This window comes from Sminthopsis crassicaudata, chromosome 3 (genome assembly GCF_048593235.1).
Source record: "Sminthopsis crassicaudata isolate SCR6 chromosome 3, ASM4859323v1, whole genome shotgun sequence".
NCBI lineage: Eukaryota > Metazoa > Chordata > Mammalia > Dasyuromorphia > Dasyuridae > Sminthopsis > Sminthopsis crassicaudata.
This window is the reverse complement of record NC_133619.1, coordinates 652,019,959-652,046,109: the sequence shown is the minus strand read 5'-3', so window position 1 is coordinate 652,046,109 and position 26,151 is coordinate 652,019,959. Positions and strand designations below refer to the sequence as shown.

At 40.8% G+C, this 26,151-nt stretch overlaps 1 protein-coding gene across 3 annotated transcripts in view; it reads right to left on the bottom strand.

Annotated features, from left to right (window-relative positions):
- Positions 1–3,120, bottom strand: part of PLA2G4C (phospholipase A2 group IVC) — a 44,983-nt gene extending 41,863 nt beyond the window's left edge. For 2 of the 3 annotated variants that reach the window (XM_074307403.1, XM_074307405.1), the window contains exon 1: positions 2,953–3,119. The gene's annotated coding sequence lies outside the window, so the exon portion shown is untranslated. Of the gene's footprint in view, positions 1–2,952 lie in introns of all 3 variants that reach the window. The other variant, XM_074307404.1, reaches the window with a different exon arrangement.
- Positions 3,121–26,151: the final 23,031 nt, after the last annotated feature.

Sequence of the window (26,151 nt, the reverse complement as noted above, 5' to 3'; positions counted from 1 at the left end):
AGGAATTGGTCCCTGAGCAAAAGCAGGCAGAAAGCTCTGATAGAAGATCAGTTGAACTCCACGGCTCTACCCTTTGGGGAGGTGGTCCAGTCTGAAACCCAAGTTATATCAAACTCCCGAGTCCCCTCCTCTGAAGTAATTGAAGTCGTGCCTGAGGTTAAATTTTCCCTAACCTAACCATTCTGGAGAGCAATCTGGAGAGCAATCTGGAATTATGCCCAAAAAGTTATCAAAATGTGCATACCCTTTGACCCAGCCATACTACTACTGGGCTTATACCCCAAGGAACTACTAGAGAAGGGAAAGGGTCCTGTAGTGCCAAAATGTTTGTGGCAGCCCTTTTCATAGTGGCTAGAAGCTGGAAGATGAATGGATGTCCATCAATTGGAGAATGGTTGGGTAAACTATGGTATATGAATGTTATGGAATATTATTGTTCTATAAGAAATGACCAACAGGAGAAATACAGAGAGGCTTGGAGAGACTTGCATCAACTGATGCTGAGTGAAACGAGCAGAACCAGAAGATCATTATACACTTCAACAATGATACTGTACGAGGATGTATGCTGATGGAAGTGGATTTCTTCAACATAGAGAAGAACTAATCCAATTCCAATTGATTAATGATGGACAGAACCAGCTACATCCAGAAAAGGAACACTGGGAAATGAATGTAAACTGTTATTTTTACCTTCTGAATCCAATTCTTCCTGTGCAACAAAAAATTCGGTTCTACACACATATATTGTATCTAAATTATACTGTAATATATTTAACATATATAAGACTGCTTGCCATCTGGGGGAGGGGGTTGGGGGAGGAAGGGAAAAAATCTGAATAGAAGTAAGTGCAAGGGATAATGTTGTAAAAAATTACCCATGCATATGTACTGTCAAAAAATGTTATAATTATAAAATAAAATAAAAAATTTAAAAAAAAAAAAAAAAAAAAAAAAAATTTTCCCAATAAAATCTACTTGTGGGTTATCCCATGACTTCTCTCCTTTGGGTCAGCTTGCCACAGCATTTTACGTTGTGGGGGCTCTCTCTTTCCCCCATGCCCCATGATATTGATAAGGTCTAGATTTAGGGAACCAAAATGAGATGATGGTTTCTGGTGGCCAGGGAGTTAGAAATAATGTCTAGTGGGAGATTCCAGGTTCAGGGAAGCAAATGGAGAGGTTTGGCTCCCCTGTACCCCCTTGGGATTCGGCACAAGGATAGGGAGTTTTGGGCAGCATGGAGGTTCTCTGTAAAAGAATTTACCGACCTGAAAACCTAGATTGATAAAAGAGGTTGATTATAGGGAAGGTTAGAAATCCTGACAGAGAGGCATAAAGTCTGGCTAGGGAAATAGATGAGGGTAAAGAGAGGGTGGCACTGGAAAAGAGTATCCCAGTGGACAGAGGCCCTTGGCATCCCAAACATGGCATAGCTGGCATGGGTTTTAGTTTGGCTCTTTTTATAAGCCTTGGCTACAAGCTGGGGGTTGCTCTTGATGGGGCTGGGTACAGCTTGAGATGAAGATCTTCAATTGAATAAGGTTGGAATTCTTTAGCTCAGGACTCAACCTAGATAAACCACTTTATCTGATTCCCTGGGGTGGTCTCTCACCAAGGCAGTTGGAGATTTTCTCCTTCAAGGATTTTTAGAGTTTTGGGGGTCCCCTCTTCAATATCTCCCCTAACTTCACTATGCTTCTCAACCCCACTTCTCCTTACAACTAACTCTTTAGGGAGCTAAGTCCCTTTTGGGGATTTAGCCTGCCATTATGTCCCAACCTCATGGGGATTTTCAATTCAATATCCATTGCCCTTTCTACTGGGCAATTGTGAGTTCCCTGAAGAACTTGTCTTTCATATGTTCTCCCACTTTATTTACCATTCTCTGTCTACTGCATCCCTTTATTTTGTCTGTAACCCATTCCCCTAAATAAATCATATGCTGAGAAACTGAGCAAGATAGAGATTAGAGAACAATTCAATAATTTATTAAATGGGAGAGATTTACTGGGTCCATTTGGTCCATGGTTTGGTCCTAGGGCTGAACGAGACTATCGTCTCAAAGAATGAAGCACTGAATGTAGGATACAAGATTCTTTTACAGTTATAAGATCGATGACATAATGGGGGAGGTACCTGGATGGGGATGACCTAATGGGGGGAGGCACCTAGGGTGAGGATGACATCATGGAGGCAGGCATAATGGAGGGAGGCTCCCAATATTCTAATGATATCTAAAATGTCCCATCAAACATTAAGAAGGAATTACTATAGCCTAAGGTCTAAAGATATAAGACCTATATCCTAACCCTAAGAGGGAATGATTATAACCTGAGGCAGAGTAATTGAATAGGACAATTGGGGAAACTGGGTCAGGACATTAAAAGAGAACCGTGACACAACATCATCTCTTTTGCCCAACAGAACAGCCATTGTGAATTCTCATATGACCGAACCCCAACTTTTAGTGCCAAACCCCACATCATAGATCACATCACCACCTCCCATTCCAATGAAAAGTTGGAAGCAAACTCGAAAACATGTACATACTTGAGGCAGCAATCAGAATTCTACTTTGAGATTGAGGGGAAAATGGGAAAGGAGAGATGGGGGAATAATCACCAGTGATAGATTGAGGCAAAAGAACCTTAACCTAAAGCTCGGAAGAGGCCCCTGGGCCAAAGGGAATGGGAAAGAGACATTCTGGATGGGAGTCAAGTTGTAACACAATTCTTTTCATACCCTGTCTCTCCAGAAAATGGGGGAAAGAACAGAAAGTTAAAGACCCTGGCAAAAGCAAGAGTCGGCTCATTGGGGTCCAATGTTCTCCCTTTCTTTGTATGATTGAGAACAAGGGCATATGTATTTTTATTGGCTTGTTTTTGGTGGCTGCTTGAATAGCATTTAAACCCCTACTATGATTGGAGTTGGAAAAACTTAGAAACTTACCAAAAATATCTGATGGGCCTTGAAGTTGGATGGATCTGAAGTGGGAAGGAAACTGTTCCCTTTACTGAAGCTGTGTCCCCTTTTTGATCTCAGAGATCAGGATTTCCCAACTTTCAAGGAGTCTAGAGAAAGCTCACCCTCCCAGGATGAGAGAAGTAACACTATTCAGAGGCAAATCACCTCTCATTGATCTTTTTGAAGTTCTGAAATCTCATTCAATTGAGAAATCCTGGTCTAATCAGCTCAGGTTTTTCCAGTCCCCACCAAGATACCTATATATAACAGGTTCCCTTTAAACTTTAAACTCAACTCCTTCTAGAAGGCCTAAAGTAGCTTGCTCGTCTGCTAGGATTCTGCAAGTTGAGAAAGTATTCTCAGTGCCAAATTCCATTTCCCAATAAATCTGCTACTATAGAAGTTAGTCCCTTGGCAAACTGGTTTCTATCCAATAATAAACTTTAATTTTGCAATTAATAATTCGGGAATGAGTGAATTCTTTCACTCTAAACCTGTGTCCAATTAAAAAGGGATTTTTAACAGCTCTTTTATTATCACTAACCTCATCATCCCCAGAAATTGAGGGGATTCGCCTCACCAGAGCCAGTATTTTTCAAAAAAGCCTGGTTGGTCAAGGAAGAAGGGAGGAAGTGATTTCTCAGTCCCAAATGTGCAGCTTTGAAAGACAGTTTAAATTTATAAATAAGGATATACACAAGGAATTAAGAAGATAGGACAGTTTTAATTATGAATTTATTAGGTTGGGGAAATTTATAATAGGAGAAAATTGGGCTTTGCCCGTGATTTTCTCTTTGGTTGCTGGTTTTTTGGTTTTGAGATTTTTAATGCCCCCACCACAGATTACTAACACGGGATGGAGATTCTAAATCAGTGATACCCAGGATCCTGAGAACCCTTCCTCTTTCTCCCTCCTGATTTACTGCCCTGTCCTATCTCAGTACACACCAACCTGGAAAGTTTAAGTGAGAACTTTGAAATCAAAATTGAAGACATCCTGAAATTTACAGATAAGAAAGCTTGGCTACATGAGAAAACCCCACCTTTTAAAATTGAGTTTCTAAAACAAAATGGAAGAAACTATGGAAATTTAGAAAAATTTCAGTAAGAGGTTTTGACCAAGTAGCCTTTCCCAGTTTTTCAACAAAGTGACTTTGGATCCCTAAGTATCTTGATCTTCAGTGAGGAAATAAAATATTAGAGAAGATTTGAGGGGAAATCTAGTGAGGGAATATAGTAAAAAGAAAGGGGGGAGAATCAGACTGATGTAATAGGACTTTTTTGTCCCCTGTGGACAAAAAAGTCCCCCCTTTGTGGGAGACCTGAGTCAGAAAACCCTGAATCGTCTGGCTTTCACTCACCACCACCCCTCCCTTAATTCACCTGGAGAATCACTACTTAGCTTCTAGCCTCAGGAAACTCTTAAAATAATCACCCTTTATTCACCTGGAGAATACTCTTAAGTCACCACCCTCCACCCTGGATTCATTCTGGGCTATAGGAGACTAAATAAAATTGAACTCTGTCTCTCAGTGCTGCTGCTATTCCAATCAGGAATCCAGCCAGCTGAAAACTATGTCACAATAAACCCCTTTTTTGCCAACCTTAACTTGGAGACTGGGATGGTGAATTCCTTTGAAAAACCTGCCACAATGACCTAAGGCCCCCAAGCAATGTTAGGACATCTCATCCCTCAAAAAGACTGTTAATTAGGAGGTAGAAGACAGAGGCCCTGCCTGTGATACCTTTGACCTCAACTTCCTCACCTGTAACTTGTAATACCTACCTCATAGGTGAAACTATCAATTAGTTAACTGAATTATTTTAGGCAAATCTGTATGTCTTCCCAGCTTCAATTCCTCACTTATAGATTATAGTGCCTGACCCATAGGATAGTTGTAATACCTCCGTTTCCCTGAATTATTATGCTATACCCTGAATAAAATATTATGATCACACACACAAACCCTTTCTTTACCCTATTAAGCTCTGGTCACGCTCACATTCAATGAGTCATAAAACTCCAGATGGCTTATCTCAAATGCTTAGTTATCTCCTGACTCCTGGTTTCAACCTTCTTGATCCCCAACCTGTCAGAAACAGAAAATTATAGTTCTTCCTAAAATTATTACTTAACCAGTGTTCTGGCCCCCCTTACCTTTGTTTCCCTGATAGCTGGAGCCCTATAAAAGTCTCTGGAATTAATTGCTGGCTGATGGCTGCTTTGAGATAAGAGTCCCAATCAGCTGGCTAGGGGTTGAACATGAGTCCTGTTGGATCGCTAACCCCAAATCTCCACTATTAAAATATTAAAAACCTAATCTCTGTCTTGCCTCAGTTTCTCTGGCATTACATAGTTGTAGCTATATTCATTATTGCCTGATTGATTTTCTGCTTACCTTTCCTATAGGGCTATTTCTGTAATTCTGATTATAACAATGTCTTTATGCCTGAGTCAGCCTCCTACAGAATGAGTCAATTTAACAACAGCTGGTGGTCAATAGATAATGCTTACATGAGACCAAGCTTAATTTCATAGATTCTGTTGTGTGTTTGGAGAAAGCTGATGGAATCTCTCTATTGGGCAAGAGACTCTGGGCCGTTAGGAAGCACAACTGAGGTCTGTCTCTAAATGCAAATGTAGCTGAAATAGAATCAGGACACATGAGACATCGACTTTTGCTTTTGTCACTTTGTCCCATTGAAGTCAGGAATGGAAGATGCCATATGGAGAGTAATATGTGAGTTCAGAGATGAGACATGGATGCTCTGAATACATTAAATAAGAATGTTGGGACCCAAATTGTGGGTGCTTCTCCACTTGAGTACTACATTGATGCTTTGGCTCTCAACTAAGCAAGTGCTTGATGGAGCTAGAATCAAAGCAAATGACCATTGAATGGGGAGAAGCCAAACCAATCAAGGCCCATAAGTGTGAGGAATTTTTAATGCCATAATAAACAAAGAAGTGAAGAATTCAGGGGAGCACAGAAATACTTCTGTGAATTGAAGAAAAGTGAATAGGCACAATAAATAATTATAATAACAGTATGCACAGTACTTTTCAAAGTTTCATTTGATCTTTACAAGAACCCTGGAAGATAGACGCACTTATTTTCTTGTCCAGTCATTTTTTTTTTTTCAGACAGAGTTGGAACTCTTTGTGCCCACACTTAGGGTTTTCTTGATAAAAAATACTAAAGCCGTTCACCAGTTCCTTCTCCAGCTTATTTTACAGAAGAACAAACTGAGGTAAATAAGACTAACTGAATTGTTTAGAGTCTAAAGCTAATAAGGGCCTGGGGATAGATTTAAAATCAGATCTCCCCAAATCTAAGCTGGGTACCCTGTCCCTCAGCACCACTAACCTGCCATAGGTAATTTTTGTCCCCCCACTTAAACAGTTTAAAAAACTGAGGCAAATAGAGGATAACAGAGCTAGGAAGTGTTTGAGTCACATTTGACCTCAAATTTTCTAAGTCCAAATTCATCTTCCTAAAAAAGGCAATATACAAATTACTACAACAATGTAAATTGAGATAAAATGAACTCTAAATGTAGTTATAATTCCAAGTTTACTCTCAAATGCATCTCCTTCTTCTTGGAAAGGTGAAGTACTATGAGTACTGTGCAGGGACTGTCACACTCAGTTGATGTGTTGATAGAGAAATAGTGGTGAATAGGACACTGGACTTAGAAATAGGAAGATCTGGATCAACATGGTGACTCTAATTCTTCTTATTATTATCCAGTGAGTTTATTGGATCTTGGACTATGTGTTCCTTCATTCACAAAATGACTAATATGGAAATATGTTTTACATAATTGTACATACATAATCTATATCAAATTGCTTACTAGAGAACTTCTAAATTTAGTTCTCTATACCACATCAAAAAAAAAGAGAAAAAAATTTTAAAATGAAGGTGAAAAAGAGTATTCATTGATTTGTTATTTTTTATCCAGGGAAGTAGGATAGGGAGGAGCAGAAGGGCCAAAGGAATCTGCCAGTCTGAAGAGAGAAGTAGAATGAAAGAAAGGTCAAGAGACAAGAAGTATCCTGTATCATTATGCCCAGCCTCCTGGTTCAGAAGAAATCATTTTGGGAGAGCAGTTCAAGAAGTTAAAAAGTCACCAGTTATTTATCACAGGACAGAGGATGCCATTATGTGAAATGGCTCAGTGGTTTCACCAACTAAGAAAGTTGGTGGTTTTTAAAGTCGGGGGGGGGGGGGGGGGAAGGGAAGGGAAATAAGGACAGGGTCTAGGGAGTAGGGAGAAGAAGAAGGAAGGGACCAGGGAGGACATCTACCAGACCAGGTGCACAATGAAACTGGGGGAAGTGGAGTATGTTTTTTTAGATATTCTAACAAGATTGTTGCATAAGACAATGGGAACAGAATTGGTAGATTAAAAGTTCTGACTATGGAGGCCCTGAATGGATTGATTAGCGTACCATTTTAATTCTAGTGTGGTCACATCTTCCCAGTCAAGAGAATGCCCTCTCCTCAACCTAGAAAACATGACTTTGGGGGAACCATAAATTTTTAAAAAGGGAATCCTATCCTCTCTGTTATCAAAATAAAGCTGCCCCATCAATCTAGTCAACATGACTCACAGGGGTCACTTGGGGTAAAGTGAGATTCCCTATCCCTCCTTCTGACTCGTTCTTAATTACAAAATTGCTAAGGATGGCTGAGCTGACAGGTTTCTAACAATAGGCGTGGCCATGTCCATCCCATTAGCCTTCAATTTTGTGCTCTGGAAACGGTGTCTTTGTACTGCCACCAAATGGTCTGGAATAGCACAGTGATATACAGATATTTCAAAATATATCTAAAATAACTTTACTTCATGGCCAGATGCCCAATCAAGCAAAGTGGCATGATGCTATGCCATTTAATTTATTGATCAGATTGAAGAAAGGGTTATTTATAAAATGACCCATGACTCAAGGCTTCCCAAGACACCCCTCAAAAGGCTTCTCCCCTACCCCTCACAACTACTCTCATAGGCAGAACCCACTGACTGTCCTTGGGACCCCTTTGTTGCCTCAACCATCCAGAGCCCACCACTAGACAATAAGCGTAGAGTCCACCAGATAAACACTGGGTCTTTTCCCAATAGCCCTAACTATGTCCCCCCAGATTCTCCTCTTCCCAACAGCATATCATAAGGACAGACCCTGATCCTTGTAGATGTACCTAAAACACCATGGGGCTTCTCCCTTTGCCCTGCATCTGGATTTACCTATGCATGTCATCTCCCTAAATCACAATGGGAATGCTTTGGAAACTATCCTGTTTTGGAGGGATTTCTTGGCCTTAAGTGACATATGTGACTGATTCACCTGCCCATAGACCAGAAAGTTCCCACATGCCCCATAACTGGCACTAACTGGCAACAGTCAGCTAATTTTTAATTTAAGAATGCAAGCTATTAGCTTAGCAAACTTCATCTAATTCAGAGGTGAAAGGCTGGCATTTTGGAACATTGTTAACACTGGGTTTTTATGCTAATTAAAAGGGAAAGGGTCATAGTCCAGATCACCCACTAACTGATTCTTTCTGAGGTTCCCCTTTTGTTCGTTCCCTGTGAGTCTGAACAGCAGCCACAATCAGACCTAAAGATGAGTTCAGGACTTTCAATCCAAGCACCAAGTCGCTTTCATCATTTGTGTGCCAGCAGATCAGAAGGGCAGAGGAGCCACATGTATTTTGACTGGCCTGTGAGTAATAAACTGCCTGATTCGTGACTTTCTGAGGACTTCCATATCTTCTCAGCATCGCCTAGCTGGAGATGTCCTCACACTTTCCCCTCTGTGTTCCAAGCATTTGAGACACAATAAGCACAGAAGTCCTTTCCCCTTTCATACCAATAGTATTTGTTTAACTTTTTGTCCTTTTCCTCGTACCCATGATCCCAATAATTCCATAGTGTCCATCCCATAATCGCTTTACAAGAAAGTTGCCCAGAGGCTATGTGCACTCACAGCTCCCCAGAACATAAACAGGATTGAGTAACTTGATAGGAAAAAGCCACTTCCCTCTCACTTCAGTGACAGATATATCACCCAGACAATGTTTATGGCTTCAACATTCTAAGAATTCCTTCACCTAAAACTTAAACATTGGGGTATACATGTTGTGGCCCCAAGAAAACCCTCAGTAATTTCTAGCTTGTGCCTTCTAGCAAAGTGTCTACATCTGTTCCTGGGACTAAATCATCACAAGAACCAGTCACCAGAGAAAGCAAAGGCCCCATGGCCTCTAAACTGGAGATACCAAAGAGGGAGAAGCAACTGGGATGGTCCCCTCTTCCTAAGACTAATCAAGGATGCATTTCAGCTTGAAATCATGAGAAAACATGATTCCTGGCACATTTACTGGGGAATTGTAAACTTTACAAAAGATTGAGTCCCTAGAAACTTACAACATGCTTCAGAGAGTCAGATCATGGAAAACAGAAAGCAGAGTTGGTCACAGAACGATGCTTTTCATAATAACATATGGTTTTAAGACCTACAAGTAGCAGGATTTCTCTTAGTAAACTTTTTTTTCTTTTTTTTCTGAGGCTGGGGTTAAGTGACTTGCCCAGGGTCACACAGCTAGGAAGTGTTAAGTGTCTGAGATCAGATTTGAACTCGGGTCCTCCTGAATTCAGGGCTGGTGCTCTATCCACTGCACCACCTAGCGGCCCCTCTCTTAATAAACTTAATAAATATCAATAATCCCATCTCATTTTCAACCACCACTTGCCCATTTGTGTTATGATGGTTACAACAATGGAATAGTTTACCTGGCAGATTTATGATAAGGGAAGAATTTATGACCAAACAAGAGATAGCATTAGGGATATAAAATGGATAATTCTGATTATATAAAAATACAAACTTTTGTACAAACAAAACCAATGGAGCCAAGATTAGAAGGAAAACAAGAAACTTTGGGGGGAACTTTACAGGTTATGTCTCTGATAAAGGTCTTTTTTTTCCAATTTATAGAGAACTGAGTCATAATTATAAGAACAGAAATCACTCAGCAATTGACAAATAGTCAAACAGGGAGTTTTCAGATGAAGATGCATATGAAAAAATGCTCTAAATCACTGTGGATTAGAGCAATACAAAGTAAAATAAATCTCCCATGTGTAACATACCTTCTTTTTTGAAGAGGACCAATGATATCACAGGTGATGTCTTGACTTACTTGTGAATTGGATGTGTGAGGCAGAGTTACCCAAAAACATGGTCTCACTCTCTCTTCCTAAGCCATCAAAGTTCAGAACAAAATTTAAGTTGACTGGTGATGGCCCAGGATGCAGTAGGTGATCTTGGGGTCTCCAATGCCTAACCAAGCTCTAAATGCTTCATAGCACATGCTTCCACTGACTTCGTGGCCACTGAAACCAATTGTTCTTATCCATGCTTTCCACAAAGGAAGGTCTTCTTCACACTCTTAGGGTCTACATCCCCCTCATTCATCAACAAGGTTGACCCCTGTCACTTACCTCAATCTGCTTTAGCCAGTCTGATGAGATGGTTTATTGGAGATGTAACTGATGTTCATAATATTGAGTCACAAGTCACTCAAATCCCACAATTAACTAATTTCTTTTCTAATTTCCTCACTTCTCTCAGGGAATTCCCTAAAACTATAAAATTGCAGAGAAAGTACTGATCTGCATTGATAGGGAAAGTTTCCTAATCTGGGAGTTCCTTACACTAATGAACCCACAGATTCAGTCCTTACCCCTATATTCACTGAAAATTGCGTCTAACCAGAATCCTTACCTCCAGGGGAAATTGTGTGAGTTTGCCTGTATTTAATCAATAAGAATGACTTGAGCAGACTTGGATCTAAAGGTCTTCAGTTTATTTGGAACCCTGCCACCTGGGTATAGTTATCTCCTACCACAACAAGAAGGATTTGAAATGCAATAGAAGGCCTACGTCAGTACTTTGGGGCAGCTCAGTCAGGCTGGGGTCATGGTATTTCAGGAGAATTCAGAGATTAAGAGAAATGGGTCTTGTTCAGATTATCTTCTCACTCCTAAGGTAACAAATGGGAAAGCACCTATGAACCAGTTTTAGTCCAGAATAGAAGGGGTCCCAGAAAGGTGGGAAAGATCAGCAGGTAGGAGTGGTTGGAAAATAGAAAGCTTTTGGTCTAAACTAAAAACAACCAAAAAACAAAAAACAAATCCCAGAGGGGAAAACCCTCCATGCAAAGGGTTTTCCAAGCCTTGCCCAAGTAAAACTATAAGACAAAGAGGCATTACCATGTATAACTGAGCATATAGGACAAAAAGATCCTCCTGGCCAAGAGGGAAATTAAGTATGATGTTCATCAGATAGCAAAGGACTGGAACCAGAGGGATACCCATCCATTGTCCCACCAGTTCCCAGTCACCAATGGAGTGAAGCAGAGCTGGGTGCTCATTTCCATGCACAGATGTTGTCAGACACCTTCACCGAGGAAAAACCAGCATGCTGGTAATGCTGGTAAATTAAGTAACTTGGAAAAAGCTACAAGCCAAGACTAAAATGAAAGGGGAGTTGATGCATGACTTTTTTGTTCATAATAATTGTGCACTCAATGCAGCTTTAGAAACTGAGATGCAAGAAAGTATAAATCAGTTGTCTGAAGCTTGTGCTAATTATTAACACCAAGAAAACCCAGGTCCTCCATCAGCCAGCACAACTATCCATATGTGGAACTATCAGTTACAGCTAATGAAGAAGTTTCCAATGCTGTGGATAAGTTCCAGGGATGTCCACATTGATAATGAGGTTGGTACACCTATTGCCAGAGCTACTTCAGTGTTTGGGAGGCTCCAAAGGAAAAGGTGGGAGAGAAGAGATATTAGACTGACTACCAGACTGAAGGTCTACAGAGCCATTGTGCTGACCTCCCTGTTGCATGTCTTTGAAACCTTCAAGGTATACAGTGTCATATCAGGAAACTGAATCACTCCCATTTGAATTGTCTTAGGAAGATTATAAAGATCATCGGGCAAGATAAGATACCAGATGAGGACTTTGTTTCTTGCGTTAAACTGCCAACCATTCAAAGTCTACTGCAGAGAGCAAGTCTGATGATTTGCCTGTGTTGTTCGAATGACAAAAGGATGTTTGTCTAAATGACAAAAAGCTCCAAATACCCACATGAAGGTCAGATGAAGTGATCCATGGACACTCTCTTTTCTTTCTTTCTTTCTTTTTTTTTTTTTCCTGAGCCTGGGGTAAGTGACTTGCGCAGGGTCACACAGCTAGAAAGTGTTAAGTGTCTGAGACCAGATCTGAACTCAGGTCCTCCTGATCTCAGGGCTGGTGCTCTATCCACTGCACCACCTTGGTGCCCCTTTTTCTTTTCTTTTTAAGTAACTTGCCCAGGCTCACACAGAACCAAGTATTAAGTATCTTGAGACAGCATTGGAACTCGGGGCCTCCTGACTTCAAGGCTGGTGCGCTATTGACTGCCACCTAACTGCCCCACGAGGATACTTTCAAGGTTGCTCTGAAGGACTTTGGAATCAATTGAATGTCATGGAAGACACTGGCATGGGACCATCCAGTATGGCAGCCCCCATCACAGAAGTCTCTGTGCTCCGTGAGTGAAGCAAAATGACAGTGGCTTTAAAAAAAAAATCCTGAGACGTTTCCAGTCCAAAGGTTCACGTGGACTCTTTGTGCTCAAGCCGTGGCAGAGCTTCCCAAGTTCATATTGTCTGCTTGTCCACAAGCATTGTACCTTGACTCCATCATGGCGATGCCATTTTGGTCTTCTTCGAGAACAAAGGACAGCAACCAACCAGGAAAGAAATTATGAAAGTCCCAGAAAAGGGGGTTATGGAGTGAATGGAGCAAAGTGGAAGAATACGAGAGGAATCGTGGAGTTAAGATTAATATGGTGACATGTGATTGGATATATGATATGAAGGAGCTTGAGGATGATGATTTGAAGATAAACCTGAGGTTGAAAATCTGGGTAACTGCAAAAATGAAGGCAACCTCAAAAAGCTGGTTTTATCCCTTTCATAGCATTGCTACATTTGAAGCTTACAATTAACTCTTCATACAAGGAGTGGTCCTTTCTGAGCCAGCTCATTCACCCTAACAAGCCCTCATACTAACAGATTTTAGCTCCCAGAAAAGAGTCACCATGAGGCTAAAATTCAAATTCTTGCAAGGCATTAGGGGTAATCGTGTTGTGGGGATGGGGCAAAGGGATGCACCTATTCACCTGAGCCTCCTCCACTACAATTCTTATTTGCACTGAATCATTCACTATGAAAATGTTCTTACGTCTTTTTTATTATTATTATTTTAAGATGTTTATTCTTATTTCCAGATCTGAATTTTCTCTCTCTTCACCCCCTCCTCCATCCATTGAGAGGACAAGAAATACAACTGGTCCACGTGAAGCCATGCAAAATATTTCTACATTAGTCAGATTGGGGGGAGGAGATTTGAGAAGAAGCAAGGAAAGTAAATAAACACATGATTCAATCTGCACCGCAAGATCATCAGTTCTCTCTGGAGCTGGATAGCAGTTTTCATCTTGAATCCTCTGGAGTTGTCATGCATCCTTATATTGATCAGATGGAGCTAAGTCTTTCCCAGCTCTGACTCCATCTAAGAAAGCCTCTAAAATTAGAGGCAAGTTCCCCTCTCTAGGACTCAGTTTCCTCATCTGTGAAATGGGGAGAGGGTGGGAGCTCTGAAACTTATAGATTTTCTTTTAGCCCTAAATCTGTGATCTTGTGCTAGAGGAAACCAATACTCTGCTTTTTTTTTTTTTTTTACCTCCTCTACCTTCGAATTTAGGTTAGGGTTAGGGTTAGGGTTAGGGTTAGGTTAACCCTAGGGTTAACCTAGGGTCCTTAGGGGGAGGGGAGGAGAAACCAGCCTCATTTCCAAGAGCCCTTCCACCCAGAACAATGGGCCGGCCATGAATCCTGCCAGGGCAGAAAGCCACTTTCCTTCTTCCTCTGGAACTCACTGAAGGCTTTTCTCCAGCAGGTGGGGCGACTAGATGGGGCTGGGGGGGTTGGGGGGGCAGGAATGGATGGAGCACCAAGTTCCGAATCAAGACACATCTTCCGGAGTTCGAATCTAGCCTCAATGCTTACTGGCTGGACACCCTGGGCAAATCACTTTACCCCCTTTCCCTCAGTTTCCTCATTTGTCAATAAAGGAAGCAGCAAACCATTCCAGTATCCGTCAAGAAACTCCCAAATGGAGTCAGAAGAGCCACGTGTGACTGAAATAATACATCCGCTGGATATTCTCTGGATAGTCACCAAGCGCTGCTGAGATCCTGCCCGGTACACCGTAGGCGCCTACTAAATGTCGTACCCGTGCCTTCCCTCCTCCCCTCGGTGTCCAGGCTGGTATTTCTATATCCCTTTAAACTTTCCAAAGCGCTTTGCCGATATTATCCTAGCAGAGTCTAGTATTTTTGTCCCGATGACAAAGCCCGGGTCCCAGAGACTTGCACGCCCCAGAGCAGGACCAGGGCCAGGGAGCAAGGGGCAGGTGCTGGAGCCCCGGGCGGCCTCGGAACCGGGAGGGAGGCGCCGGGAGCCCGGGGCGGCCTCGGAACCGGGAGGGAGGCGCCGGGAGCCCGGGGCGGCCTCGGAACCGGGAGGGAGGCGCCGGGAGCCCGGGGCGGCCTCGGAACCGGGAGGGAGGCGCCGGGAGCCCGGGGCGGCCTCGGAACCGGGAGGGAGGCGCCGGGAGCCCGGGGCAGCCTCGGGGAAGGAGACAGAATAGTGAGATGCTCTAAATCCAGGAGCCAGGTTCAAATCCTGACTCTGACACTGACGGAAAGTCGCTCCCTCTCGCTGATGGGGCTTCTCAGACCGCTAAGATCTTCGTCCCGGAGCCCACGAACATCCCCCCGCGGGCCCTCTGTGGATGGGCTGGTCAGCGCCGAGGAGACGCTGGGAGGCCTGAGCTGCTCCCTGTATCTGGGCGCTCTGCGACTCCGGGGCGGGGCGGGGCGGGGAGGGGGGGGCGGTAAGAGAAAGAAGGGAGAGGGAGGGAGGATAGAAAGGGGGGAAGGTCCTGGTCTCTGCTGCCCTCTGCAGGCCGTCCTTCTCCATGGGTCTACATCTCCATCTGCCTTTGAAAAGGCTCCGGAATGGGGGGCGGGGGGCCGGGGAGGGGCTGCGCGCTGGAAGACGAAATACAGGGCCCTAATCGTCCCCAAAACAAGGGACATCAAGTAATCTGGGAAACGTGGTGTCTGGAACCTCGGGGGTGCTTTCTGCGTGCCTGCCCGACGGCAGAGCTCCGGGCTAGCTTTCTATCCTTGCTCCCCAAGGCAAAGGCCCTGGCCCGGCCCGGCCCGGCTGATCCCAGATTCCCGGTTTTCCAACTTCGGAGGTGGGGCATTGTTGGGGGGGCGGGGTGGTTTGGAAGATCTGTTAAGTCCAAATAAATGAAGTTAATACTTTTTTTTAATTCTCAGAAAATTAAAAAAAAATTTTTTTTAAAAGAATTGAAAATAAGCAGCAGCAAATAAAAAGAGTTGAGCACCAAAAAGTAACCATGAACTTGACTAATTCTGTAAAGAGACAGTTAATGATCCACCCGTCCTCAGCTCCAATTCCAAAAACCAACTCCCCAAGGATACAAAGAAGATGACCTACGGAGAAAATCTTCTATCAATCAATAAACGTTTATGAAATCCCTGTTGTGTCCCAGACACTGCGCCAAACTCTGCTTAAAAAAAGAGACAAAAAGCAGGCCCTGTCCTCAAGAAGCTTACCATCTAACGGGAGAGGCAACACACAAATAGATACAAACAGGTTGAATCCGGGATAAATAGGAAACATTTTTTTTTTAAGATAGCAAATGCATTTTTTTCTTTTTTTATTATTAATTTTTATAATTATAACTTTTTTTGACAATACATATGCATAGGTAATTTTTTTTTAAACAATATTATCCCTTGTACTCCCTTCTGTTCCCAATTTTCCCCTCCTTCCCCCCACCCCCTCCCCTAGATGGCAGCCATTCCCATACATATTAATATCTTATAGTATATGCTTGGTACAATATATATGTACAGAACCGAATTTTGTTGTTGTTGTTGTTGCAAAGGAAGAATTGTATTCAGAAGGTAAAAATAATCTGGGAATAAAAAAAAAAAAAAGCTCACAGTTTATACTCATTTCCCAGCGTTTCTTTTCTGGATGTAGCTGATTCTGTCCATAGGAAACAATTAACAGAGGAAAGTCGCTGGAATTAAAATGTGTTGGGGACGGCTTCTAGTAGAAGGTGAAGTTTTGGTTGAAACTTAAAGAAAGTCAGGGAGGTCAGAGCAGAGGAGAGAGGTTATTGCAGGAATGGAGGACGGCCAGAGAAAATGTCTGGAGCTGAGAGATGTGGGCCTTATTCATGGATGATCTGGCAGGCCAGAATTAGAGTGAAGAATATATATGGAGGAGAAAGGTATAGGAGAACTGGAAAGGTCAGAGGGGGCTTGGTTATGTGGAACTTTGAACAAAGGAGAAAAGCATTGGGGGATGAAGTCAGTGAGCGTTGAAACATAGAATAGGGGAGAAATTTCTCATCGAAGTGAATCTTCTGGTGGGAAGGAAGAAGAAAGAGTAATATGGAAGGCCTGCGGAGAGAAAAAATTTGAAACATCTACTATAAAAGGCAGATTCCCTTGCAACATCAGAGGTTCAGTTGGTAGAAGTTTAGAAAATACTTGGGGGTGCAGTAGTCATGTTGGGTGTGACTTCCTCCTGTGGAAACCATAAGTAAAACCCAGATTTGGGCCTTAACAAGGTCAATGTCCACTGGATAAGGAGAAAAAAAGGCCTAAAGGCCAGAGGAAAGCACATCATTGAACTGGTTAAATCTAAGGTTGATCAGGAAAGGTGGAAAGTGAAGATAGAGGAGGAACAAAGTAATGGACAGAGGTCATCTTGAGGAGAGAGAATAACTTTGAGAAGACTAAGGCCCAGGGAAAGATGGAAGGGTAGAAAGTCTTGGAAAGGGCAATGGGATCCAGGGGAAAGAATCCTGGGTCAGGAATCAGGACATGGTTTCAAATCCCACTTCTGTCACTCGCTCCCTATCTGAGCCTAGATTAGGCAAGTCAGCCTCTTTTAATTCTCTAAAATTAGATGGCTTCGAATTCTAGAATTCTAAAGCCATTCTAAAAAGAATGGCTTCTTTTCTTTTCTTTTTTTCTTCATTTATGAAATAATACAAGCATTTCCATAACGTAGTATAATTTTTTAAAAGATGATTGTACATGAAGCTGTGGCTCTATTATGTACCACTTGCTATTTCTTTTAAACATACAATAAAATTACATATTTTTTTCTCATCCCACCCAAGGGTTACCATTCATTACACGCATATATGTATGTATGTAAAATCATTCTATACATACTTTTATTTATTTTCTCTGGATACAGACAGCTTCTTTCTTCATATGTCCCTTTTAATTAATTTGGGTATTTATAATAGTCAAAATTATTTAGTCACTTCAAGTTGTTTTTAAAACAATATTGTTATCACTGTATATGATGTTCTCTTGCTTCTGTTCATTTTGTTTTTCAATACTTCCTACAAGTTTTTTCATGCTTTTCTATATAATGGCATTCCATCAAAATCATAAATCACAGCTTTTTCAGCAGTTCTCCACTTGAGGGACATCTCTGCCATTTCTAGTTCTTTGCCACCACAAAGAGAACCAGTATAAATATTTTGGAACATAGGGGTTCTTTTCCTTTTTCCCTAATCATCTTTGGAGACAGACCTAGCAATGATATAGCTGACTCAAACGATATAGGCAGTTTAACAACTCAATGAGTATAATTCCAGATTATTCTCCATAATCAATGTTGGATCTGTTCACAATTCCAACATTGTATTATTGCCCAGATTTTTCCACATCTCCAACTTTTGTCACTTTCCATTTCATTTCGACCATTTTAGCCAATCTGAGCGGTGTAAAATGATATCACATTGGTTGATTTAATTTGCACTTCTCTATTCAGTAATGATTCAGAGTACATTTTCATATGGGTATAAATTGTTTTTATTACTTTACTGAAGACTGCTTGTTCATCTCCTTTGACCATTTATCAATTAGGGAATGACTTGTATTTTTATATATTTGATAAAGTTCTTTATGTATATATGATAGGTGATATGTAGATATGTAGATATGATATATGAGAGCTTAATCTAAGAAACTGGCTATGAAATTTTTTTCCAATTTTCTGCTTTCCTTTAATGTTGGCTACATTCATTTTATTTGTACAAAAAAAAATAAATTTAATGTAATGGAAAGTATTTATTTTACATCTCGCATTGTTCTCTATCTCTTATTTATTCATAAATTATTTGCCTACATAAGTTCGATAGGTTCAATGTTCTTCAAATTTTCTTCTAATATCTAGGCAAGTATCCATTTTTACCTTATCTTTGTAAAGGGTATAAAGTATTAGTCTATGCCCAATCTCTGCCAGATTGTTTTCCAGTTTTCCTGACAATTTTTACCAAATAATGAACTCTTATCCAAAAAAATAAAGTGTTACATTTGGCAAACATAAGGTTGCAAATTATGTGATGTAAGTGGCTTCTAATGTCTCTTCCAGTTCCAACCTATGATCCCATAGCTCACAGCATACATTATTTGTCCAAGCATTAATACTGTCAACTTGTGTAATGAATGTGTAATATATATAATATAAAATGTAATGTATAATGTATAATGAAAGAGATTACTCTTCTCCCACTTTACATGCAATATCAGTTAGTGTGGTCACTGGCTAGACGATTCTCTCCTTCCATAATCTACTGTCTATACTGCATGAGTACCTGTGTGGATGAAAGTCCAGGCCCACCATAGCACGACGGCCTGCATCTCACCTTTGAATGCCTGGATTTATGCTGGCTACCTTGGATTTTACACATTGTCTACGACAGAACCACAGAATCTGAGGGCTGGAAAGGATCTGAAGCCCAAACCCAAAGGTATCCCCACTATAACATATCCAATGGTTGATTACTCAGCCTCTGCTTGAAAAATTTCCAGTGACCCCACGATTTTTTAAATTAAAGTACAAAAACAAAAAGAAAGGAAAATATATGCATTCTTCTCTGAAGGTCCCTGGAAATTAAGAACCCAAAAGAGATCCAGATTAAGTCCCAACAATGTAGTACCCTCCCCAACTCATATTCACAAGTTGAAGTCTCTCAGCAGTTACTAATCCAGGTTTGAGAATCTATTCTATAATTTTCACTCCTACAATTAGAACTAACGAATTTCTACCAGTGTGTTTACCTTGAGTGGTCAGCTAGTTGACACAAACTGAAAGAAAAAGCTTTATACTGAAAGGGCATATCAATAAGAAACATACAGACCCATAATCCTGGGACAAAAATCCACAGCATCAGTGGGAAACACCTTTACACACAGACAATATGCCAGCAGAGAGATATAGATGCAGAGAAAATGCATGGCCAGAGCAACTCACACCTCTGGCTCTAGAGGGCTCCCTTCATCTTCACTTGATGTCCTCTCACTGCTCCCACTGGACTCAACATAGCTAGTGGCACATTGCTCAAAGGGGCTCCCTGGGAGTGATCCCCTCCTGAGTACAAAATCTCCTACTGGGTACATTGGTCCATTACAAAACTCCATTGTCCATGGGGCAAAAGGAAAGGAAAAAGGAAACCTCTCTCCACAGATGGATTGTAGAAGTGGTTCATGGGAAAGGGCAAAGAATATTTAAGCCCTCTCAAGAAATGGCTCTTTTGTCCATAGCTTCTCAACCGCCAGGGGAAACAACTAAAAGAACCACCCTCTACACTGATTCCTTAGACAGTGTCTTGTTTCTCAAAGACCACCTTTAAAAAGGCTGATCTTTCAGCCAGCAAATGGCTAAAGCCTCCTTAATTCATCAAGAAAGTGATGGTGAGACTTCTTCCCATCTCCTGAAGTTGCAACAAAGTGTAAACGTTTCTATAGGATCATAGAGGTACAGGAAGAAGGATACAGTAATACAAAATGTCCCTGCATCCCCACCCCTTTATCTAGCCTGTTTCTTTTGAATAAAATGTATCCTTTTTTTTGGAAAATGTCTATGTGCTGCTCATTAATTGCATCTTTGTTGCTTTGTTTGAACTCTAGATAATGTACGATTTAACAAAGGCTTGTGAGAATCAGGGCTTCCCTTTTTCAGCTCTGCCCCCTGCCAATGTCTTTTTCAATTTCTATAGACTTCTTTTTAGGTTTAGTTTTGTTCTCAACCAATAATTTTTAACATTTTAATTTAAAGTCGAGTTCCAAATTCTATCCTTTCCTCTCCTCCCTCCTCCCTCAGACAAAAAGCAACCAGATATAGATCATATATATGTGCAATTACTCGTTTTCTACAAGAAAACTTAGAAAAGAAAGAAATGAAAGAAATAAAGAGGAAAATAGCATGCTTCAGTCTGTATTCAATCAAGATCAGTTCTTTCTCTGGAGGTGGACTAGTATGCATTAGTCCTTTGGGATGGATTGATCCCAGTTGGATCGCTGAATTGCTGAGAATAACTAATTCATTGAGTTCTTCACTGACCAATGGTGCCGTTACTGTGTACAACATTCTTCTGATTCTGCTCACTTCATTATGCCTCAGTTCATGTAAGTTAAGGTTTTTCTGAAGTCATCCTGCTTACATTCTTATAGCACAATAATATCCCATTACATTTTATTTATTTTTTTACTGAGGTAACTGAGGTTAAATGACTTGTCTAAGGTCATACAGCTAGGAAGCTTTAAGTGTCTAAGGCCAAATTTGAACTCAGGGATTTGAACTCAGATCCTCCTGATTTCAGGAACGGTGTTCTATCCACCGTGCCATCTAGCTGCCCCAATAATATTCTATTATAATCATATACAACAGCTTGTTTAGCCATTGCCCACTTGATGGGCATCCCTTTGGTTTTCAATTCTTTGACATCACCAAAAAAGTGTAAGTAGCTTTGTTCACATAGGTCATTTCCCCCCCTTTTTTGGATGATTTGATGGCAAAAGTAGGAATCCTGATAGTTGATCCCAGAAGCCTAAATACTTATCTGGACCCTAGATCCATTATCTCAGGATTGAGTCAGGTAGTAGAACTAATGTTTGTGGATTAATTGGCATGGTGAGAACCTAAGGGACACAGTCAAGCCACACACACACACACACACATACACCCTGAACTAGGTCTCGGAACTAAGGATTCTAGGTGTCCCTGAAAGCTAGGAGGCTATGTGCCTAGGCCAGGATAATTACTCAGCAGGGATTAGGGATTAGAACTATTTTATCTATCTCATTGGCAAATTAATAGTCCTCTTGAATCAATAACTTGAGGACTCTAGGGGCAGTACTGCAGTTGGCTAAATTCAGCCAGTCTTTTGACAGATCTTCTGTCTCTCTCTATTTCTCTCTCTCTATCTCTCTCTTTCCATCTCTATCTCTCTATCTCTCTCCCTCTTTTCCTTTTTTTCTTGTATTTCCTGTAGTTCCCACTCGAGTCTTCCATGATTGCTAAAAAAAATAAAAATAAATAAATAAACAAAGAATAAGTTTAGATAGACTGGAGCTTCCACTTAAGAAATTCTGTGCATACAAGATTATACAATTATTCTTTCCACATCTGGGGGTTAGGTGCCTTCCCCTTGTTGATCTGGAAAATCCAAATAAAAAGTTTTGGCCCTCCCTTCATATCAGAAAAGACTTTTTTTTTTTAATGAAGTCTTTATAATACCATTGTAAAATTGTAAAATATGGGTTAAGCATTTGCTCATAGGCTCTGTGTCATCTGCAGCTTCCACAAAACTCCCCAAAAAGTTTCCATTAAATGTCTTATGCTAATCCAGGATGTAGCCAAACGATGGGGAAAGTTGCAATGTGTAAGAATTAACTGTTTATCTTGGATATTTTAAAGGGAAACATCCACCAAGCTAGAAAGGCTACTGTAGAAAAGAGTGGAAAGGGAGTTTAAAAGGATGGGAAAGTAATTAAGTTTTATCCTTAAAATAACTCTCTTGGCTATTTGTAATCTGATACCAAACTCTCCTTCCCAGTAAGCAAAGACTTACTTGTACTGACCTTTTGATCAAACATTCAGTGGGAGATAACATTTAGAATAAGTAGAAAGAAAATTAGAAGATACTTTTTCTTTGTCCTACATAGAGAGATAAAGACAGATAAGATAGAAAGGAAACATTTTTTCTGGTTTGAAGAAATCTATGGCATTATAAACTAATTAGTAACTAAAATATAATATCTGTATGTAAACTTCCAAATTGTGGTTTGAAGGGTTTTACAAATACTAAAAATATTTTAAGAAAAATATGAGAAACTTTCTGTGCCTGTAAATTTGTGGACGTCAGCCGGAGAAATGCTCATTCACATTAAAAGGGTGTATTCCAGTCTTCAGATGGGGAATGTGTAGTCACATTTTAGGAGAGCCTAAAGAGGGAGAGGAGAATGTGAGACCGCCACCACAAATCTTTGGCACTGAACTAACTTATTTAAAGCAATGAGCTCTGTAATTTGAGGGACTGACAACTGGCAGCCTTTGGGAAAATTGAGATTTTGAGTGATACCATCATAAATCCAGACTTCATTTGAGTTTGTCCTAAGACAAAATGAAAATGTGGTCCCGAATTAAGCTGAGATGTGTTCTCCTATTAGGATAATTGTGATTCTTAAGTTTCTATAGATAGATCAGATTGTAATGCAAAATAAATTTGATATCTGCCATTAAGATAATATGTTTATATTTAACATATATTGGACTGACTGACATCTAGGGAATGAAGTGGGGGGGAGGAAGGGAAAAATTGGAACAGAAGGTTTTGCCAGGGTCGATGCTGAAAAATGACCCATGCACATGTTTTGTATATATATATGTATATATATATATATATACATATATATATATGTATATATATATACATATATATATAATATTATATATAAATAATAAAAATAATAATCTTTTTTTTTTTCCTTGAGGCTGGGGTTAAGTGACTTGCCCAGGGTCACACAGGTAGGAAATGTTAAGTGTCTGAGATCATATTTGAACTCAGGTCCTCCTGAATTCAAGGATGGTGCTCTATCCACTGCGCCACCTAGCTGCCCCAAAAGTAACCTAAAAAGAGAGAATATTTAAAGGCTGCATGAATAAGAATTAAAAAGTAATTGCTTCAAAATTACTGATTTTTGAGTTAGTATAGAATGCCAAATAGATGGATGAAATAATTTTCTACAAAAGATGATTTATGTATGAGTGCATTCAACCCAAATGGATGCTATTTGACTGGCAATAAGGTTTTTCTAATGTTTTGGAAATTTATAACTGTAGAGGGCCAGAGACAGTGGGGGAACTCTGGGTGAGGGAACCTGGTGAAAACGTCTGGTTCGGCTCCCCATCTCCTCTAAGGGCTCCCGACCTTCCTGAGAAGTCGGGGGTGGTGACAATCTGTGTGGAGATTGAGGCAGAGTGATAGAAGGTGGCAAATAACAAGTTGTTTATGTGGTCCCACTGGCACAGTGTTGTTTTTTTGTTTTGTTTTGTTTTGTTTTGTTTTATATTATGTAAAGAGGAAAGTTCTTGAGTCCATTTTCCACCCTCCTCAGAAGTCCCGCCTCATCACTTCTCCACTAGGAAGGGATATTTTAATCACCTTGGTATGGGGACTCTAGAAAGCAACAGTATGTTTTGTCACCCCAACTTGGGGGCTCTAGAAAGCACGGTATTCTAATCACCCCAGCGTGGGGACTCTAGAAAGCAGGACACAACACATAATATTATTTATGTTATTGTTGGGCTTCTAATTATTCTTGTGTTATTATAATGTTAATGAAATCATTGTATGAGAAATGCTATTAGTCTGAAAAATGCTGTCCAGAGGGTGATATAATTATTTTATTGAAAATTAATTCTTCTTTTGATCACAATATTGATCAAATAATTTATTTGTTTCAAATTATTGATGAGGAAAGTGGGAGGAGTTTGCAGAGAAGCAGCTACTTCTGGTGCCCTTGACCGTAGAGGCGTGCAGGCCAGATTTGCAAGTTGCCCAGGGCTCATGTGCCTGTAAGTATGGGCTCCCCCTTCCCCGTGGAAGGCGGAAGAACATTAGCCAAGTTCGTGGATTTCTGGTTATTCCCGCTTTTGCATCCTGTTGGGGAAATGTTATCCTTGCTTTTGCCTCGTTTTAGAGCCTTTTAAACTGAAGAGCTGTGAGAAATACTCAGCTTTGTGGCCACAAGATGTCGCAAGCTCCAAAGCAATGTGGGAGAACAAGCACTCGGACCAATCAGCTTTCAGAAGAAGGAACTGGCCTGATCCCAGTCCTGAGACTGGGGGCTGGGCTAGAAAGGGGCTTCAGCCGTGGGGAGAGGCTTTTCTTCCTTGCGCTTGCTCAATAGGCTCATCATCTGACTCACTCGGAGGGCAGAGAGAGTCATTTGAGCAGGGGATGTATGAGTAGGGAGGACGCGGATGTCCTGGAGCAACATAGGATGAGGTTCTGGAAGGGTTCTGGCCAACCAGAGTCTGAAGGGCCGGTAGGACTTAAATATAAAAGCTTGTTCTCCTTTCTGCATCAGTGTGTGAACTCATAGGGAGTTTTTACACCGGCTTCTGCAGGAGCCAACTAAAAGTTTAAAGAGCTTCACTCATTTGGGCTGTTCCTTCACTGCATCCCCCACTTCAGGGGGCGCAGAGTTAGCACGTAGTAGTGTCATAGTGATGAATTTTTTGTAATGAACATTCATTTTTTATAAGAGTTTTGAGTTTCAAATGTTTTTTCCCCTCCCTTTCTGTAGAGAGTGGGAACTCTGGAGAAGTATGCTTAAAGCAAGGTGTTAACTCAGAGGAATTGATGAGACAATGGTTCTCTAATTCCCCTATATACTCAGTACTCAGCCTGGTGATGTCATGGTTCTCTAGCTCCCATGTATACTAAGTACTCAGCGTGGTGATGTCATGGTTCTCTAGCTCCCATGTATACTAAGTACTCAGCGTGGTGATGTCATGGTTCTCTAGTCCCCATATAGACTCAGAGCTCAGCGTGGTGATGTCATGGTTCTCTAGCTCCCATGCATACTAAGTACTCAGCATGGTGATGTCATGACTCTCTAGTCCCCATATATACTCAGTACTCAGCATGGTGATGTCATGGTTCTCTAGTTCACACATAATCAGTATATTGTAATGATATAATTGTAAGTAGGGCATATAAGAACTGGGGGCAGGAAGTCATTCAGAAGTCAGACTGTCAGACTGCTGGAGGAGCCTGGGTTAGACTACGACAGGTACAGACTGTGTAAGAGACAATAAAGACTTTGGACTCTATTCTTGTCCATTCTCATGATGTCTATCCTGCTGAGACCAAGGCCCTTCCAGAAGACCTCCAGAAAGCTAGCCCGAACAGTACACCTTTCCTCCTCTCTCCCCAAGCTGATGTAGATCATACATGCGCAATGATGCAAACATTTCCACATCAGTCATGCTGGGGAAGAAAAACCAAAAGGAAACAGACACACATACGCAAAAAGCAAAAAAGTGAAGATATGCTTCAATCTGCTTTCAGACTGCACGCTCCTTCTCTAGATGTAGATAGCTTTTTCGGCTCACGAGTCTTCTGGAATTGTCTCAGATCACTGTAGTCCGGAGTAGAGTTAAGTCTATCAAAGTTGACCATTGTCCAGTATTGCTGTTACTGTGTGTGATGTTCTCCTGATTTTACTCACTTCATTCAACTTCAGTTCAGCTAAGTTTTTTTCCAGGTTTTTCTGAAATCTGCCTGTTCATTTCTTATAGCACACTAATGTAATGAATGGTATTTTTAAGTGGCTTCTTATTAAAGCTAAGTCATGATCATTCCAATATCTAGGAAAGGAGGTTTTATTCAACTCATCAAGAGAATTCATGTAAAAACATTCAAATGAATTTGTATGTACATTGTATGTCTGAAATTTAAAACAATGAGGGTCAGACTCAATTTATAACTGCCCAGAAAGTAAACAGTGCATGTAAGATATGTGCATATAATATAGATTATGTGTACACATACATACATGCATATTTATAGGTCATAACTTTTATAAGTTATGTCATAATGACATATCAAATGAAAACTTCTCTGAGGGAAAAAAG